Source organism: Mus musculus, chromosome 13 (assembly GCF_000001635.26).
Source record: "Mus musculus strain C57BL/6J chromosome 13, GRCm38.p6 C57BL/6J".
In the NCBI taxonomy this organism is placed as follows: domain Eukaryota; kingdom Metazoa; phylum Chordata; class Mammalia; order Rodentia; family Muridae; genus Mus; species Mus musculus.
This window is the reverse complement of record NC_000079.6, coordinates 118,060,055-118,081,660: the sequence shown is the minus strand read 5'-3', so window position 1 is coordinate 118,081,660 and position 21,606 is coordinate 118,060,055.

Genomic DNA, 21,606 nt, shown 5'->3' with positions numbered 1-21,606 from the left:
CACACATCTACCTGATGATCAAACGGGCCAGAAGATGGTGTCATAGCTTCTGGAACAGGAGTTATTGCTTTTTTTATTTAATTTTTTTATTAGGTATTTTCCTAGTTTACATTTTCAATGCTATCCCAAAGGTCCCCCATATCCAACCCCCCCAATCCCCTACCCACCCACTCCCCCTTTTTGGAGTTATTGCTTTTTGAGCTACCATATATAGTGCTAGGGAGAATATCAAGGGCATTTAACTATTGAATTATATTTCCAGATCCAAGGGCTACATTTTCTTTGAGAGCAATAGCATAAGCACGGAAGTTGGTCATCACCATGAAGAAGATAAATAGAATGAGGTGATTTGCAGTGTGGGAAGAATATCTGGAAAAAATATATCTGGGAAAAAAAAGGTACTATCCACAATACACCAAGAACTTTCAAAATTTACAAATAAAAAAACATGATTTTTAAAATGGGCACAGAGCAAACTAGCCATATTCTAATAGATATTCAAAAAATTGTTAAAACATCAGAAATTACCAGAGAAATGTAGTCAAAAGCACAATACTCTATCTTTTGGAATAAATACTAGCAAGACAATATTAGATAAATATTTAAGGGAGTGGAACAACTGTGACATTTGTATACTGTTGGTAGAACATCTGGTAAACAATATGGAAGATCCTCAAACTGTAAACAATAAAGTTGTTTTGTTATCTGGCATCACACAATTAGACTCTTCAAGTGATACCTATGTTTCCATGTTCATTGAACTTTATGAAAGCACATTAGGGTTATAATAGCTACCTGAATGCCCGTAGACATAAAAATAGAGAAAAATGTATGGCAACAGCATAGTATTTCTCCTTTATAGAGTAAGAGTGGTATCATCTTTGAAAACCTGACTGACTTTCAGTGATCAGAGAATGATGAGATGCTCAGTTATTACCCTCATTTCCCTTGCAGATACTTTTTTCTTTCACTTTGAGTCCAAAATACTTACAATTAAAAACAATTTCTATATGCCCCAAATTAGGACCTATATAAGATTCATTAAAAAACTGAAGAGGAAAAAAAGAATAAGTAATATTATTCAAAATATATTAACAAAAAGTTGAATAGTCATTACTAAATCCTATTTGACTGAATTCTGAATGTCTACAAAGGAAATAGAAGAGAGTACAATGCTACTCTTGAAGTGTCATATGTATTATCTGCCACCCTGTCTCCTCAAATAAGAAGTATATAATTAATAAATTAGGAAGGTTGCTTAGTTTTAATTACTGAAATTATTGATGACTGTTGAAAATATCAGTCCTTAAAAATGTGAATTATATGAAACCAGCTTTTGACCATGGTATCTCTTCCTCCGGATAAAAACTTAGAATGTCTTTCTCATTCTCCCAAAGATATAGAATTTAAATTTTAATTAATTTGAAATAAATTTTAAGTTTAAATTATCTGCTAGTGTGTATTTTTTCATTCTAAAAGTTGATTCTTCATATGAATACTTATACATCTGAGAAATCATAATTATCAGTGCAGGACCATATAAGATTACTTAGTCTTGTCCCCAAGACTGATGACCTGAGATCAATACCCAGGACATACATATTAAAAGGACAGAAACATCTTTAAGTTGCAATCTGATCTCCAGACTTATAGAAAAAGACTACACAAATATACAAAAAATAAGCAAACAATCAGTGCTAGGTTCTAAATACATTTGACTATAATTTCTTAACAAAGGTAAAGGCAAAAATGTAAAGGATTTTGTGTTTATAGTTATGTTTTAGGCCACCAGATATAAGTTTATTAGGCCCACACCACCAAGGATCAAGGATAACAACCAGAGAGAGAGAGAGAGAGAGAGAGAGAGAGAGAGAGAGAGAGAGAGAGAGAGAGAGAGAGAGAGGGAGAGAAAGAGAGAAAGTTAGAAGCCATATAGGAAAGGCTATGGCAAGCCAGTGAGTTTTCTAGAGATGGCCTACCATTTTACATAGCTGTGATGGGTATATTTTGAAATTCAGTGTCCTTAGAGCCTTCATCCCATGATTGCTGGTATGGCTTTTCTGCCACTATTACATAGCCTAACAATGACTGGGCATCAGCCCTCCCTATTAGGGAGATCTCCTGCAGAATCAATGTAAAGATGTACTTTCATGTAGTAATGTTGTGTAGATGAATTAATGATGTTATAATTCCTTATCAAGATTTTATAAAACTCCTAAATTGATACAAGTAATCTTCAGCTCCTATAAAATAAAAGCTGCAAATAGAGCTCTGTAATGTCATGGGCTAATTGCACTAGGAAAAGAAAACAGTCTTGGAACAAATCTACAATCTAGGAAAACATTTCTTCTAGGTTAGGAATGAGTACACTATGTGGTAGCTGAAGGTCATAGTTTAGGAGTTTATTGTAGGGGTAAGGACACAAAATAAGTGATAGACTAGTCTCTCTTTACAAGGCTTCAAAATAATAAAACACAGAGGATAATTTGTCTTTTGACAAAACCATGCTAAGATGACATAAAAATTAATGTGTTAAACATATAATGAACTTATGGAGTTAGTAACAGATAACAAATGTTTAGTCAGGTACCAGTGTTAATGGAAAGACATGTAAACAATTATTCTGGATCTCCTTAAGGTTTAGCGATCTATGACATGAACTATTCCCTTAAACTTACTATGAACTTATAGAATGTAAAAGTGCTTAGAAAACCATGTTATCAATTATCCTGAGAAGGTACAAAAGCTAAGAACAACAAGACAGTGGTGGTTTAGGACTTCTCTGTTTCATCCATTATGCATGTGTCTCAATGTGTGCCTGAATTTCCTTTTTCAAACTTTCTTTTCTCTTTGGCTCATGAAGAGTTAAGGAATTCCAGACCTCTTGCCTGGCCAGTAAGAGGCCTGAGTCAAAAACAAAAGAGTCCAAACAACTAAGTTGGTTTTTTTGGTTTTTTGGTTTTTTTTCCTTAATCCTCTGCTTCTATCAGCAGGAGTTAAATTGCCAGAAGCTATCCAGTTCTAGCCCAAGAGAGAAAAAATGAGTTAAATTGCCAGAAGTCAGCAGCTTTTAACCCCAATCAGTGAGGCCATACCCCTTGCTTGCCCTCCCTGGGAACCTAATTGTTGGTGCAGGACTCCAGCAGGAGAGAGGATGGGTGTGTATACCAATTCAGCAAATAAATAATATTTTTCTATGTGATTCCCATTCTTTGAGTTGCAATACTTTAGTGCTATCTGAATATACCAATTTTTCTCTGCAGTAAACAGCCAGGGAAAGATGTTCCTAAATGAGTTAAGTTATTTCCGATTAGGATGAAGCTTCTAACACACAAAGGCAGTACGCATATATTACATATCCATCCTCTAGCCAGAAGTCCATATTTTTAGCTGAACAGTGTACACATCATTTTTCATTTGATCAACTTCTGCAGGACACATTAGGATAAAGCCACTTCTTCATCCTCTCTCCTTTCACAGGCTTTTCAGTTTAATTTACCTGACACTGGAAGCTCCATCTCCCCCATGATTTTGGTGAACTTCACACTACTTTTACTTTCTTTGGTATCATTAACCTTGTTTATTATATGCTTTCCCGTTTCCATTCAGTAAGTGGAGTTATTTGTATCCTAAATTTTATCATGCTGTAATGAATTGAGCTCCATGGACACTATAGTCTGTAACTCAGGATTACATTATTGTCTCTATTTTTTTTTCATTTATTATTTGATCACCAAGTACATCATCTCTTTGGGGAGCCTTTTATATATTCAGAATACCAGGCAAACAATAAGTAATGTAATTCAATAACAAGATGACTTCATTAAGATAATTTTGTATTCTTAACAGCATACAGTTGATGCTAATTTGGAACTTTGCAATTCATAAAAGATGTTTTTAATTCTAATTTGGCTTGATTGTCTCTTCCTTAGAAATATTAACTCAAAGAATGGAAAGAAAACACATGCACCATGATCATTTATTTATATTTGTATTTTGTACACTGTAATTTTTATGGAAAGAAAGTATAGCTTTCTCTTCATGGAGTTGATTCTCTTTGATTCTGCTTTGATTAATGATTCTCATTAAAGCTTACAAATAACTTATGTATTATGAAACTGCCATAATGTGTTTGTCTATTACCTTTCTTTTTCCTAAAAGATATGCATTACATTTAGCAATTCTGTTAGCTCTTATTTCTATTTTTTTTTCTAGAGATGCAAAACCATACATTTAGAGGGAAAAATGGTAAAACTAAAAAGTGTCAGATTAAATATCTTCATTTCTACTACCAAGTCCAGTATCAAACAACATGTCCTAGAGAGAAAACAGAAAACTAGATATGACTGCATCACAGACAAGTAAACATAGAAGCCATTTTTAAGCCAATGATGTAATTTGGTGTCATAGTACAAAGAAGCTATATTTTTGGTTCCCACAATATATTTAATAAGTTAGAAAGTTTTGTTTTACCCCAAATTATCTTGCAACAAGATTCCTTAGAATTTTGGAAATAAGAGAGAAGTAAGTAGAACATTTTTGGACTTGTTTTCTCCTCCTATCCTTTTCTTGTCTAATTGTGAACAATGGATAGCAAAACATTTTAAATTTTTGGATTAGAGAATATAATCGGAAGTGCTGTAAGACTGAACATCTGAGGTCAAGGTCAAACAATGTCGCGCCCGCTCTCGACCAGCAAGAACGACGCGACCACCAGTCCTTCTAACAGCAGTTTATTCAGTCCTGATTCTTCTTGTTTATATCTCCCCCGAACCCTGGGCCTCTCACTCCTTTTATACTCTCTCTCATCCACGCACCGCAGGCCACGCCCCCTCGCCTGGTACGCCTGCGCAGCACTCAAGATGTTTGTGTCTTATATGAGGAAGTCAGGTGCAAGTCATATGACTTAGCTGCAGTCCCTGGCGCCTTTGGGACTGCCGCCACACCCGCTCCCCACAAAACAAAGAAGAATGTTTAAGGAATTCTAAAATGGAAATATAAAACTCAGTAAAGCTTTGTCAGATCAGTGCCCTCACGACAACTTCTTATCAATACCCATAGTGGGCACACGAAGTAATAATCACAGGTCCTGTGTCATTGAGAGATTTTAAAAACATCAGGTTCATTAACCTACAGAACTGCAACCTAATGTTAAGATGTGTCTATGCTCCACTATGTTCATAGCAGCCTTATTTATAATAGCCAGAAGCTGGAAAGAACCCAGATGCCCCTCAACAGAGGAATGGATACAAAAAATGTGGTACATTTACACAATGGAGTACTACTCAGCTATTAAAAAGAATGAATTTATGAAATTCCTAGGCAAATGGTTGGACCTGGAGGTCATCATCCTGAGTGAGGTAACACAATCACAAAGGAACTCAAATGATATGTACTCACTGATAAGTGGATATTAGCCTAGAAACTTAGTATACCCGAGATATAAGAGACAATTTGCAAAACACATGAAACTGAAGAAGAACGAAGACCAAAGTGTGGACACTTTGCCCCTTCTTCAGAATTGAAAACAATCACTCATGGAAGGAGTTACAGAGACAAAGTTTGGAACTGAGACAAAAGGATGGACCATCTAGAGACTGCCATATCCAAGGGTCCATCCCATAATTATCCTCCAAACGATGACACCATTGCATACACTAGCAAGCGTTTGCTGAATGGACCCTGATATAGACGTCTCTTGTGAGACTAGGCTGGGTCCTAGCAAACACAGAAGTGGATGCTCACAGTCAGCTATTGGATGGATCACAGGGCCCCCAATGGAGGAGCTAGAGAAAGTATCCAAGGAGCTAAAGAGATCTGCGACCCTGTAGGTGCAACAACACTATGAACTAACCAGTACCCTGGAGCTCTTGACTCTAGCTGCATATGTATCAAAAGATGGCCTAGTCGGCCATCACTAGAAAGAGAGGCCCATTGATCATGCAAACTTTATATGCCCCAGTACAGGGGAACGCCAGGGCCAAAAAGTGGGAATGGGTGGGTAGGGGAGTGGGGGGGGGGTATGGGGGACTTTTGGGATAACATTGAAAATGTAATTGAGGAAAATACGTAATAAAAAAAAGATGTGTCTAAATTCAAGTATTAGATTATTGCACATATTTAACATAACATGTGTGCAGCATAATTTTTTTTTCACTTTGCTTGATCCAATGTGAAATATAATCATTGTTGCCCTAGAATGAAATACCACCACTGCCTGAAGGTGTAGAAATGTGATTTTCCCTCATAGTGGAGAATAGGCATGAATATGAGGTGATGAGCATGTTCTACCTGGAAGCTTCCTGCCAACATTTTCTCAAAAAATTCCAGCCAACGCTACTCAAGGTGAAGGAGGAAGAACGTACTCTGTTGAATATGGATTTCCCCTCAAATGGAAACTTGTGACTTTTTACTTATTTGAACAAATAGTTGTTGTTGAACAGAGTATGTGCTGTAGATTATGTTACTTGAAGATAAGGTAATGGTTCTTATACTTTATACCCAGACTGATAACCCTAAGAGAAAAGCATGGAGTGAAGGCTTTGTTCACTCTTCCTTTATGAGGTCACTATTCTCTACAACATTCTCATCAAAACAACACTGTACTGAGAGCAAGAATATATTTTCAGTCTAGCAGAGGTGATCACATCATTCAGCTCATTAATTAATGGGAGAAACCAACTTTTGATAATATTATTTTAGTCATTTGGAGGTGCATGAATGAAAAGTATATATTAAAATATATAAATAATGTTCAACATGATAAATAATTCACAGTAATCTTAGTTACTATTGTGTTGCTATGAAAAGACACCATGAGCATATATAAAACAAAGCATTTAATTGGGGGGCAGATTATAGTTTCATAGGTTTAGTCTATGACTATTATGGTGTGAAATATGGCAGCATGAAGGCACATATAAGTATGGTGCTGGAGCTTATATTCAGAGATAGAGACTGGTGCCTTGCATAGCCTTTTGAAACCTCAAAGCCCACCCCTCATGACATACCTCCTCAAACAAGGTCAAAACTCCTAATCCTTGCCATAATAATTCAACCAACTAGGAACTAAGCATTCAAAAATATGTTCCTATAGGGGACCTTCTCTTTCAAACTATCATAACAATATAATATATACTGCATAAATAAGTAAGAAGCAATACTTATATAGATTTTCTACCCCCATTCTTCCTCCTCTTCTTTTTATTTTTCTTTCTCCCTCAATCATTTTCTCTTTCTCTAAACATATCCAAATAAAAAGTATTGTTTTTCTTAACTAGAAACTTACCACACATTTTACTTAAATCTTATACGCGTTCTCACGACCGGCCAGGAAGAACACAACAAACCAGAATCTTCTGCGGCAAAACTTTATTGCTTACATCTTCAGGAGCCAGGAGCGCAAGCCCCAAGCCCCAAAAACGAAAGGTCCCCCCTTACATCTTTAGGAGCCAGAGCGCCAGCGCGCCAGAGCGCCAGAGCGCCAGAGCGCAGAGCGCAAAAGCGCAAGCAAGAGAGAGAATGGCGGAAACCCCGTCCCCTTTTTAGGAGAGTTATTCTCCGCCTAGGACGCATCACTCCCTGATTGGCTGCAGCCCATGGCCGAGTTGCACGTCACGGGAAAGGCAGAGTACATGTAGTGGAAAATTACTCTTGGCACATGCGCAGATTATTTGTTTACCACTTAGAACACAGGATGTCAGCGCCATCTTGTGACGGCGAATGTGGGGGCGGCTCCCAACATCTCCCCCTTTCCTTTTAATAAGAGCAATAGGCCACCCATATTAATGAGAGTGGAGATAGAGGTCAAATCTCCAGTGTGCAGGTAAAAGAGCCATGTACAGGATTAGCTCTTAGGCTCACGGGCTTTTACCCAGAGCAACCCTGACCTGCTCCCGTGTCGTTTTGCCTGGAGAGAAGGACACTTGGACACTCAACCTTCTTGAAAGATGACATGTCTCCCTAGAATAAGCTCATATATGCCGCAGAGCCCTTCTACTGCAGTGCTTAGCCGTGCAACTCTCTCGGGCTGCTGAAGCACACTCACTCTATCCCGTGCAATGAGTCTAGCCTCGTGGGATGTAAGAGCTGAGTGGCCAGCGACCTATTGCCTAAGCATAGATAACCATAAATCAGGGGAAGCACCATGTTCTAGAGCTGCAAGTGCCTGGGCAATAACCACCTTGTCTCTCTTAGTTTGGGCCTTGAGCTTACAGACCAACCAAAGAAGCAACACTAATCCACAGCAAAGTGTATCTCCAAATAATATCAATCCCACCCATTCTTTAAAGAAGGGAAATGCTGAGGAGATCCAATTGGGTAATCCTTTGGTCAGGGACAGGTCCAAGCGCGTGGAGTTGACCTGAAGTCTCAATTCCCGAAGGATCTGTTCAAATTCAGCCATCCAATTCTGTAACATATACTGAAAAAGACTTTTTGACAAATTAGCTGCCCTAGTAAATTTCTCATACTGAATGGAAATAACACACAATCCCGGAAACTTTTGTTCACATCCCAGCTGAGCTATTTGCCATAATACATCTAGTTGTTTCTGGACAAGATCTATGAGTTGACTAACCAGCATGAGACCTCCCTGTATCTTGACATTAGCTGAGGCCTGTTTATCTATGACTGTAGTCACTGAGGCTGACAAAGTGTTAATGGTGTCAGTCGTCTGGACCTGTCCAGACAGAGCCAAGGCTATCTGAATCAAGGCTAAACCCAGTTCCTAGTTAGTGGTAAAAAAGCAGGAGAATACTTGAGCATTATACATCACCGTCATTGGGAGTGGAAATGTCGACATTATCTCCCAACGTTGCTCTCTCTTTATTATTGACGCCCTGGACATCACCAAGACGAGGGACATCAGTATTCCCTTGGTCAGTCTGGATTTTTCGGGTGAGTCTTTCTGGTATCCAAAATGGGTTGTCTTCATTCTGTGGGAAAACACAAACCGCTCCCCTGGATCTTATCAAAATAGGATCCGGGCCATACTATTTATTATCAAGGACATTTTTTCATTTAACCATCTCATTGGGCCTATCTGGCTCTGAACAATGACGTTCAGCCGCAGTATGGCCATGAGCATCAATATTTAAAAAATTGAGTGTAAAGAGTGCTATAGACACAGACACTCTTGGTACTCGGGGTAGAGTCTCCTCAATTCCCCTCTTCTGTTTTATAAGATAGGCTTTGAGGGTGCGATGCGCACGCTCAACAATACCCTGTCCTTGAGGGTTGTATGGAAGTCCAGTCAGGTGGGTTACGTCCATCTGACGGCAGAACTGCTGGAATTTTTGAGATGCATAAGCTGGTCCATTATCAGTCTTAAGGAGTTTGGGTTTCCCCCAAGCACTCCATGCCTCAAGACAATGTTGAATCACATGTGAGGCTTTTTCACCTGTTAAAGGTGTGGCAAACATTACACCAGAGCAGGTGTCAATAGAAACATGTAAATATTGATTTCTCCCAAAGGAGGAAATATGCGTGACATCCATTTTTTAGACCTGTAATGGCCTGACGCCACGAGGGTTTACCCCTACATGAGTAGATAAAATTTGACAACAATCTAAAGGCATTATTAAGTAATCAGAATCATTTTTAGTAGAACCAATCCCTCTGGCGGCTTGAGGAATACCAGAGGAAGGAAAAACAGCCATGTAGGCTTGGCAAAATTATTAGTTGAGCTATTTTGTCCCCTTGTGATATAGAAAAGACAACTTGAGGACAAGAACAGAGAACCTGAAGTTCCCCTTTATAATCCTGATCTACAACTCCAGGGTGGACAATAAGACCTTGTAGGCTGCAAGAGCCTGCCTCTGTCATACTGGCCACAAAATCTGAGAAGGACTCCTGAGGTCCCTGGACGATCTTTGTTAATTGTCCAGTGGCTTCACCTGCTCGGGAGAGCGCCTTCCAGGCCCTAATAGCCTTTTCATCTGATTCAGAACTACTAAGAACTGGCTTCTTGAGCTCACCTAGTGATGAGTATAGGCTCCTTCTCCTAGAAACCTCCGCTGATTGATCTTTTTTTTTTTTCTTTTTTCTTCTCCTTCCTTCTAATCTCTCCCCAGGTATTCTTACCTGACCTTAACTTTTCCTCGGGTTCAAGACCCTTGGAAAGGCCTGTATACTTATTTTGTGAACCATATTTCCTCTTTGCTCCTATTCTCTCTCCCCGCTTTACTTCTGATAGACTGCCCTGAACTTCATCCAGAATTTTTAACCCTATCTTAATCACTTGATAACATGTGAAAAAGAACAAAAGGGCTCTTAACACTAAAAAAAGTTTAAGGCCAAACATACCTTGTAAAGCTATTTTCCACTTTACTTCTGATAGACTGTCTTGAATTTCGTTAGAAAGTTCAAGGCCAGGCGTACCTTGTAAAGCTATTTTCCACTTTACTTCTGATAGACTGTCTTGAATTTCGTTAGAAAGTTCAAGACCAGACTTACCTTGTAAAGCTATACTTACGGGTACCCTGTTCCCCAGCTGAAAAGTTCTGAATTCACACAGTTGAATCCTTCTCAACAGTCTGTTTTACGGGAACCTTCATTACCATAACCCGCAGTTCTGGTTCTGGAATGAGGGATCTTCCTTGCGCCGGTGGTGGTAACCGTCCCAGGTTTTTTCGTCTCAGGATTTCTCGTCCCAGGTCTTTTCTTCCCGGATTTTCTCGTCTCGGATTTTCTCGTCCCGGATTTTCTCGTCCCGGGTTTCGGCACCAACTCTTATACGCGTTCTCACGACCGGCCAGGAAGAACACAACAAACCAGAATCTTCTGCGGCAAAACTTTATTGCTTACATCTTCAGGAGCCAGGAGCGCAAGCCCCAAGCCCCAAAAACGAAAGGTCCCCCCTTACATCTTTAGGAGCCAGAGCGCCAGCGCGCCAGAGCGCCAGAGCGCAAAAGCGCAAGCAAGAGAGAGAATGGCGGAAACCCCGTCCCCTTTTTAGGAGAGTTATTCTCCGCCTAGGACGCATCACTCCCTGATTGGCTGCAGCCCATGGCCGAGTTGCACGTCACGGGAAAGGCAGAGTACATGTAGTGGAAAATTACTCTTGGCACATGCGCAGATTATTTGTTTACCACTTAGAACACAGGATGTCAGCGCCATCTTGTGACGGCGAATGGCTCCCAACACTTAAACAAGCATTCCTATTCTTTCTATTGCCCAAACGTATGTCATCTTCTTTTCTTTCTTTTATATAAAAAGAAATAAGAATATATATAAACTATGTGCGTTATATATTATTTTATACATTAGTTAACATTTTCCTTTTTTTAATTAATTTATTTATTTTATGTAAGTACACTGTAGCTGTCCTCAGACACCCCAGAAGAGGCCATCAGATCTCATTACAGATGTTGTGAGCCATCATGTGGTTGCTGGGATTTGAACTCAGGACCTCTAGAAGATTACTCAGTGATAACCACTGAGCCATCTCTCCAGCCCCCAACATTTTCTCTATATTTATATTTATACTCCTTTGCTCTAAGACTATTGGTAAAATTTTTGAAGCTATGTTGATTAGAAAATAATATCTTATCAATCAATATAAGCATCTGATTTTGATAATTGTCTCACTACATAAGGAAATAGTCTTAGGGTTAGAAAACACCAACGTATTATGAATTAGATTTTGGAAATAAGGACTGGTCAGCTTCTTTGTTTCATGTCCTCAATCTTTTCTTCTTATTTGAAAAACATGCACTTACTGCTCCAGAGATGAATCAAGAGATGGGAAAGGCTGAAGGTCTTTTAATATTCTATCACTATAGCTTGCTTTCAGTTTAGTGGTTAGGGGGGTTGTGCTCTTATTTCTTCTCTAGATACTTTCCTCTTGGTCCATTTGATTGACTGGTATGGAAATGGCCAATGCATTTGTCTCTGGTTGTCAAATTGTGTCTTGTATTTTTGATCCTAGAAATATAGTACTGAACATGAATACTAATGTTACTGGCACTCCCACAAAGTACCATATGAGTGGATTTCACATGCTTCCAGGCTCTGGTAAGCAACGTAGATTTGGTCCTTAGAGACTTAAATAGTGTTTGGAAATTACAAAATCTAAGATTGAAGAATATCCTCCATGATTTAATGAACTAATCCTCATTTAGAGCAATTAGTTAGCCTGTACTTCAGTTTAGACTTGCTAATGGGTGGGCCAGAGATAAGAACAAATAGCATAAGTTTAGTCTTAATTGACCCTTTCAATCCATGCTCATGCTCACATTGGTGAACCAAGAGCCCATGAGCTGCAGCACATTTTCTCTGAATCAATGATCTTTCTCAGACTTTCCAATACTAACTATATGGAAATTAAATGTTAGGTTTGTGGTCTCAGAAGAAGCTCATGTTCTCAAATTTGCTTTATGGTTTGTTTTGTTTTATTTTTACATACTGTATATATAGTATGGCTATAATGTATCCTTAAAATGTGTGACTATTAACTACAGATTTTTTTGGTGTGATTGTTGGTTTTTCAGTGCCATAGCAGAAACTGACATGGAAACCGTTTTATTTTAACATGTGACTGTGAGTTACAACAGTTCTCATTGCAGAGAGAAGCAGGATATCTTCAACCTGTAGTTGTATGTGTTGAGAGATGAGCTGTAGCAGTTACCTTAAGTTAACGTACTTATTTTAAACCTAAATTGCTTTAAATATTATTTATAGTAAGTCTTTGTGAGCTCTGGTGTGTCCTGGAGCTGTTACTGTTAATACTTGGAGACAGCTCTCAGTTTCTTTGCAGTTTATAGGCTAAAAAAATACTTTAATTTGCCAAAAGCCACCACAAAGGCATGTATCAATGATATTTGTATGACTAAACATATGTATACTATAAACTAAAATTTAGAAATGTTTTATCTACAGATTGAAGTACATAGAATCTTTCATGTTTTTGCAAGAAAAGATGATAAAAATTATGAGACTACCACTTGGATCTGTTCTTTAAGCTTTATTAATTAAAACATAATGAACGAGTCAAGCATATATTTGTATTACACACTATGCTCTTTTGACACATGCATACACTTTAAAATGATTATTTCAATGATATTGACATATTCCTGATCTCCTTTGCTTGTCATTTAGGGTGAGTACACTGAGAACCCACTTTCTTGTTCCTTTATATGTGGTACAATGTCCTTAATACAGCCACTGTATTATACAATGGTTTTCCTGAATATATTTTATCCACATAACTGAAGAAAATTTCACAAACTCAGACTAACTCCTCTTAATCCGCAATCCTAGCTCTGCTCTGTGCTTTGGAGTGAAGCCTTTGTAGGTTCCACTCTGAAATCATGCAGACTGTACCCTTCTCCACCTGGCATAGGTAATGCAGTATAAAGTCCTTTACATCCTGTGTCCTTTCCCCAGCCTTGAGCAGGCTAAATAGACCTTAAGTGCTTGCCAGGGTTGAACCTTAATAACCCAGGTGGAGTCAATTTCCTCCAGGAGTAGATTGCCTGCTGAGCCTGCTTTGCAACTCAATCCAGCTGAAACAAAGGACTAGGTCTGTGGGCTCTCCCTTATAAATGCAGTGCTGACTATTAAACTTTGAGCCTTGATCAGAAACTTTTGTCTTGGCTTCATCCTTCTCTCACCCCCGCCCCCAGTCCTTTTTAATCCCCAGCCCCCGTTTCAGGTAGACCCAGTTCATCCATTCCATAGGTAGTCTCTTCATGTTGTTATTTCAATGTCAACCAAGATGAAAATAGAAGTCCATAATTTGCATCAAGAATTAAGGACAGCGATGAGCCATGCAGATCCAGGGAGCCTAGAAAGGAAGCCTGACGTCAGAAGAAGTCACTGGTAGACTTCTAACCTCAATGTGAATTTAATTTTAAAATAACTAAAAATTATACAGGAAGATGTCATCATAAAGCAGAGAATGACAATATACTCTTCCTGTATGTTTCCTCAGTGGATCCAAGTATATATCCAACTGCATTTGAATACCAAGAACTGACTTTAAGAAACAGCTCATTTTGTCAAATATACATGCTCCTGAATCCACGAGAGCTATCAGAGTGCAAAGTGTTTCTCTCTCTAGAAAACCTACATCATATTTCTCCTCTGTTCATTCACCATCTTGCTTCCCTTCTTATCCCCAAATTCTGGCAACCATCAATCTGTCATCACTCAAGAATAGAAACTATTATGTCATCATAAAACTGTATATAATCGTTAAAACTTTCATTCAAAACACACTCTTTGAGATTCATCCGCATTCTTACCTGTATCAAAAATATGTTTCTTTTCATTGTTGACACAGTATTATGGTACTAAAGCAAATTTTGTCATCTTGCCATTGAATTGTGGTTATTTCGTGTTTGGAGCTATTACAAATAAATTATAAATAATTGTGTATAGATTCTTGTACAGATATAAGATTCCATCCTTACAAAAAAAATGCCAAAGAGTGTAAGTAATGAGCTTTCGAATAAATTTATTTTTATTATAACTATTTCTTTTTTAAAAAAGATGTATATATGTGTATGTATATATATATGTATATATATATATATAATATATATATCATATATCTGCATGTACACCTGCATACCAGAAGAGGGCATCAGATTATAGATGATTGAGAGCCACCATGTAGTTGCTGGGAATTGAACTCAGAACTTCTGGAAGAGAAGTCAGTTCCCTTAACTGTTGACCCATCTCTACAGTGCATTGTAACTATTTCTTAAGTGGCTGGATTATTTTACATGCATGTCAAAGCTATGATCCAGTTTTCTGTATTCACTTCACAAGCTAGTATTCTCATGTCAAAAAACAAACAAAACAAACAAACAAACAAAAAAAAAAAACCAAAAACTGATATTCAAACCAGTCACAAAAGAACACACATGGTATGTACTCACTGATAAGTGGCTATTAGGCAAAAAGCTTGGAATACCCATCATACAACTCACAGACCATATGAAGCTCAAGAAGAAGGAAGACTAAAGTGTGGATGCTTCAGTCCTACTTAGAAGGGGGAACAAAATAATTACAGGAGGAAATGCAGGGACAAAGAGTGGAGCAGAGACTGAACTAAAGACCATCCAGAGACTGCCCCATCTAGGGATCCATCCCATCTGCAGACGCCAAGCCCAAACACTATTGCTGATTCCAAGAAGCACTTGTTGACAGGAGCCTGGTATACTTGTCTCCCGAGAGGCTGTGCCAGAGCCTGAACAATAAAGATGTGGATGCTTGCAGCCAACCATTGGACTGAGCACAAGGACCGCAATGGAGGAGAGTTAGGGGAAGGACTGAAGAAGACGAAGGGGTTTGCAACTTCATAGGAAGAACAACATTATCAACCATCCAGACCACTCAGAGCTCCCAGAGACTAGACCACCAACCAAAAAATACACGTGGAGGGACCCATGGCTCCAGCTGCTTATGTAGCAGAGGATGGCCTTATCAAGCATCAATGGGAGGGGAGGCCCTTGGTCCTATGGAGACTTGATGCTCCAAAATAGGGAAATGCTAGGGCAGTGAGGTGGGGTGGTTTGGTGGGGGAGCTCCCTCACAGAAGCAGGGGGTAGGGAGATGGGATAGGGGGTTGGGGGAGGAGAAGCTGAGAAGGGGAATAACATTTGAAATGTAAATAAATAAAATAACCAATAAAAAATAAAAAACTTATTCAAAAATTATTGAGTTATGTATCATACAGTTTTTATTTCCATGTCCCTAATATATCATAGGGTTAAAGATCTTTTTATGTGTTTATATGCAATGGCCATGTCTTGTTAGGTAAAATGTCTTTTTAGAGGGATCAATTTTACTATTAGGTTGCTACTACTGTTTTTTTATTGCTGAGCACTGAGTTTTCTAAGTGTTCTAGGAACTATTCCTTTACCATATCAGAATTGCATTTTCATTTTGTGATATTTTGCCAAACCACATTCTACTCTTCTGATTATGAGAAAGACATTGGGCTGGAGAGATGATGCAAGGAAACTGAGATCACAGATGCCAACTGTAAGTGAGAGTACAGAAATGGCTGAGTCATGATTGGAAGGAAGGTTTATTTTGTAGATGAGAGAGACAGAGAGAGACAGAGACAGAGAGACAAAGTCAGAGACACAGACAGACAACACACAGAAAGAGAAACTGAGAGAGAGTCAGAGAAAGAGACAGACACAGAAAGACAGAGAGAAAGAGAAACACAAGGGTGGGGGGAGAGAAAATCTGAAGGCAGCTGAAAGAATCCAAAACAGAGAGAGAGAGAGAAAAGAAGACTGGGCATAGCCAGAGGTATCAGCATGATGGGTTTTTTTGTTTGTTTGTTTGTTTTGTTTTGTTGTTTTTTTGTTTTCCTGTTTTTTTTTCTGTGAACATACATAGGTATTGATTGATTGATTGATTGATTGATGTAAATCCTAACCACAGTTTTCTCTCCCACTTCTTCTCCTAGCTTTCCCACCTCCTCCCAGATTTTCTCCCAAATCCATTTCTCTTCTGTTTCCTCTTCAGCAAAGAGGAGGCATCCATGGTTATCAATCAGTTCTGACATATCAAGTTGCAGTAAGACAGGGAGCATCTTTTCCTATTGAAACTAGATAGGCAAACCAGTAGGAGTAAAGTCAGGCAACAAAGCCAGGGACAGCCCCTAATCCTACTGTTAGGAGTCTCACATGAAGACCACCCCTGACACTGCTAATGATTTTCTGCTACACTTGCAAACAGGAGCCTAGCATAGTTGTCATCAGAGAGACTTCACCTAGCAACTGATGGAAACATTCAGAGACCCATAGCCAAACACTAAATAGAGCTAGAGGAATCTTGTGAAAGAGAGGGATGAAGAATTGAAGAAGCCAAAGGAGTCAAAGACACCATAAGAGAACCCACAGAATCAACTAACCTAGATCTATATGGGTTCACAGAGACCAAACAAACAACCAGTGATCCTTCATGGGTCTGACCTAGGCCCTCTGCACTTATGTTACAGTTATGTGTCTTGTAACTTATTTTATTTATTTATCTATTTATTTATTTATTTATTTATTTATTTGGTGACATTAGCCAACTTTTATTAGATTTTTTGTGCTAGGCACTATTTGAACATAGCCACCCCCATCCTACATCTCTTCTTCTACTTCCTCCTTCCCTTCCTTTCAAGAAGATCTTAGTATGTAGCTCTAGCTGGCCTGGAACTGAGGATAACCTTCAACTTGGAATCCTTATGCCTCCGTCTCCCAAAGGCTGGCATCATAAGGATGCAGTGGCACTGTAGGCAAATACTGTGAGCCTTTCCATCTTGCCAGGTGAATGTAAAGGAGTTCCTGTTGTCAGCACCATGTTACCAATAAAGAAATAGGATTTGAAGGCTTAGCTTGCTCCAGGCCTTGGTATGAGTAGACTTAAATCCAATTAACTTGGCTTTGAGTTAAGCCAGCCCCAATTAACTTGGCTTTGAGTTTGTACCTCCAGTCACTGTACCACCCTGCCTTTTGGCACACTGAATTTCTATTAACTTTATGTGAATTCACTTTTCTGAGCATTCTTCATGGCAACTGTCTTAGTTACAGTTCCATTCCCGTGAACAGACACCATGACCAAGGCAAGTCTTATAAAGGACAATATTTAAATGGGGCTGGCTTACTGGGTCTGAGGTTCAGTCCATTATCATTATGGCAGGAAGCATGGTAGCATTTAGGCAGTCATGGTGCCAGAGGAGCTGAGAGGTCTACATCTCATCCCAAAAGCAAACAGAAGACTGCTTCCAAGCAGCTATGAGAAAGGTCTGTCAAAGCCCAACTCCATAGTGACACACTTCCTCCAACAAGGTCACAACTAATAGTACCACTTCCTGGGCCAAGCATATTCAAATCACCATATTCCATTCCCTGGTCCCATAGACTTGTTCAAGCACATGAGTCTGTGGGTGCCATACCTAGCCATACTATAATGCAAAACAATTTAGTCCAACTTCAAAAAGTCCCACAGTCTCAACAATGTTAAAAGTCCAAACTTCAAAGTTTCTTCTGAGATTCATGCAATCTCTTAACTGTAATCCCCTAAGAAATAAAAAGAAAAAAGCAGATTACATACCCCCAACATCATACAGGATATACATTACCATTCCAAAACATCTTAGTGAGGAAATACTGGACCTAAGCAAGACAGAAAACCAGTTGGTTTTCCAATCTCCATGTCTCCATGTCTGAGACATAAAAACATGTTAAACTGTTTTTCCGATCTCTAAATCCTTTCCTCCTTGTTGACTGCTGTTAGCAGATTTGGAATTCAGGAGAAACAAACTTGATTCTCTTGGGCTGGTTCCACTCACTGTTGGCAGCTTTCCTTGGCAGATATTCCATAGCTCTGGCATCTTTAACATCTCGGAGTGTCCAAGTCAACTTCAGCTTCACAGCTTCTTGTTTCAATGTCTATGATCCACACACGATCTTCTGAGCTCCCCCAAAGGGCTTGTGTCACTTCTCCAGGTCTGCCCTCAGCAGAGCAGAGTCTTTGGTTGATTCTACTCCACTGCTGCTGCTGTTCTTGGTGGTCATCCCATGGTACTAGCATCTCTAATACAGCGGGGTCTTCTGTTGTAACCAGACTTCACCAATAGTCTCTCATAGGCTCTCTTTATGGTGCCAAGCCTCAACTTCTTTGCATGACCCCTTCAGTCCTGGGCTGTCAGTGGCAACTGAGGCTGTACCTTCACTAATGGCCTTCTCTGGCCTCTCACAATGCCAAGCCTCAGCTGCTCTCCATGACTCCTTCGTGCTTTGAAAACCAATATCACCTGGGTGATTCTTACTCATTAACAAGTCCAGCTGAAGCACAAGGTACAACCTTGCCTATCTCTAGACACAGCTTCTTTGTGCTCTCAGAAAAAACTTCCCAGAAGATTTCACCTCAGTAATGCTGGTATCTTTTGAATCATTAATTTCTTAGCTCCAGCTAACCAGCATCAATTGTCCCAGCAGTCCCTTCTATTCTTCATTCTATAACCAGAGCCACGTGGTTGAAGCTGCCAAGTTCTGCTACTTGCTGGGACTGGAACATGTCCCCCCTCCCCACCCCCCTTGTAACCTTATTTTTACATGGAGAAAGAACAGGTATGTGGGAGGAGGAAAGCTTGTAACCTAAAATAGCCCAGGAGCTAGCATCATGAAGGAGGGGTGGGGGAGATGAGAAGGGTCAGAAAATGAATAACAAGTACATACGGATAGGGAAATGCAGAACATATACTTATGAATAAGGACTGAAGGAGCCTGGAGGATAATGTGTGCTTTAATGTTTAACCCCCAGCACATGCTTTTCTGGCAAGCAAGAACCCTTTTCACAAGTTCATAAGCAAAGCTTGGACCTAACACCAACTTTCAAAACATCTAATATAAGTCTATAATAAATGTTTTGCTGAAGTTTTCATCAGAACATTAGTTCTGTCTCTGCCACTAAATGCCAATGAGATATGAATATATCTATTTTCAACTTGAGTTAATAGGTACTCTTGTTAAATTTAAATAAATGCCAAAAAAAATTAAATAATACTGTCTAATGACTACTACTTATTGTGTTAGTCAGGTGTCAAATCATTACTTTGCCTAAATATTTCATTTATTTCATTTTAGTCAACTTGTAGTCAATCTCTCTAAGTTTATTAAGTACCTTCTCATTCTAAGTACTAAATATGTTTAGGTGGTTTTTCTCCTATTTTTCTTGTTTTATCCTTTCTTCTATCTAAGTCTTTCCCACTTGTACTATATGTATTATCCCTTTAAAGGATTGTTTTAGGCAAATTAAAGCAAAGAAAGTCTCTGATAAACCAATTAACACTGGGGTGTAAATAAATGACTGGCAGATTCTAAAATGTGTTAACTCGTCAGAAATATGTACATATTAATAAAGGACAGAACATTTTTCTCCAAGGACTGAGGTTTTAACAGAAAAGATTTAACAACATAAAATGAGTATTGAGCAGTCAATGAGTGACAGGTTTTGAGAACCTGAAGGAAAATGAAATGGAGCTGCAGACACTGAGAAGAAGTTCATACATGAATGACTACAGTGACTGTAAAGTGACATCATTCCCAGGAAAGGCAGGGGAGTGCATGGGAAGTGGAAAAGAAAGGAGGAGCCACTGAGAAATCGTGGTAAACTCGGTATATGTGTGCAGGGCAAATTGTTAATAAGAAAATAGTATTCGTGGTGGAGAATAAGAGCCAGACTTGCATTCATAGGGTAAATTTGAGCATACTCTACACATTTTGTTTCTTTAGAGAGTCTTTATCAAATCTTTATACAATATTTTATTTATGATTCTAGAAGATACTTTGCTTTAACAGTGTCTTAGTTAGGTGTCTGTGAAGAGACACCACGACGAAGGCAACTCTTGTAAGGACATTTAAGTGGGGCTGGCTTACAGGTTCAGAGGTTCAGTCCATTATCATCAAGGTGGGAGTATGGCAGCATCCAGGCAGACATGGTGCAGGAGGAGCTGAGAGTTCTACATCTTCATCTAAAGGCTAATAGAATACTGATTTCCAGGCAGCTAGGATGAGGGTCTTAAAGCCCACACCCACAATGACACACCATTCACCAATGGCCTTCCATGACCTCTCACAGTGCAGAGCCTCAGCTGCTCTTCATGACCCCTTCATGCTTCAAAACCAGTACCATCTCACACATTACTCTCACACATTACCAAGTCCTGCTGCAGATGAGATACAACCTTGGCTATCTCTGGAACACAGGTTCTTTGTGCTCTCAGAAAACCCTTCCCAAATGATTTCACCTCAGTGATACTGGTCTCTTAATCACAGTTAATTTCTTAGATCCACCTAATCATCAATTGTCCCAAAAGTCTCTTCTATTTTTTTACTCTAAAGTCATAGCCACATGGCCAAAGCTGCCATGTTCTGCTGCTTGCAGGAGCTGGAACATGTCCCCCTTGTTCTACTATATTATCACTAGCTATCTGTTTCCCAACTCTTTCACTGTATAAACTTGGCTAACCTGTATTATGCTCTGTAGATTGACCTTGAACTCAGAGATCTGCATGCGTGTCTCCTGGGATTAAAGGTGTGTACCACCATGCCTGGGTTTAAGCTTTTCTTCATCTAGAACTTGCTCTCAGTCCGGCCTTGACCTCAGAGATCTGCTTGGCTTTATCTGCTGGGATTAAAGGTATGTACTACTTTGCCTGGATCTAAATTTGTTATCTCCTTGAACACAGGATTCAGCTCCATTTCACTTCCTAGTGCCCCTTTAGTACTAGAACCATATATTTTATAGTTTTCCTTTCTCAACTTGCTACACTTGTTTAAAAAGCTCTTCATTAGACTTATCCAGAGAACAAAGTTTATGATGCACATTTCTCAGACACCTTTGTCAATGCAATTAATCTGAGTCTTAGACCTTAGCCTCAGGCAGACTCTTAGGACAAAGGCAAAATGTGGCCACATTCTTCACCAAAATGCTATAAAAACAATCTCTAGGCCACATGTTGAATTTCTTCACTGAAACTCCTTAGGCCATGTCTACACAATTCAAATCACTCTCAGTAACACTGTCTTCCATATTCCTACAAGGATAGCCCATTAAACCCCATTTAAAGCATTCCATTGCTTTCCA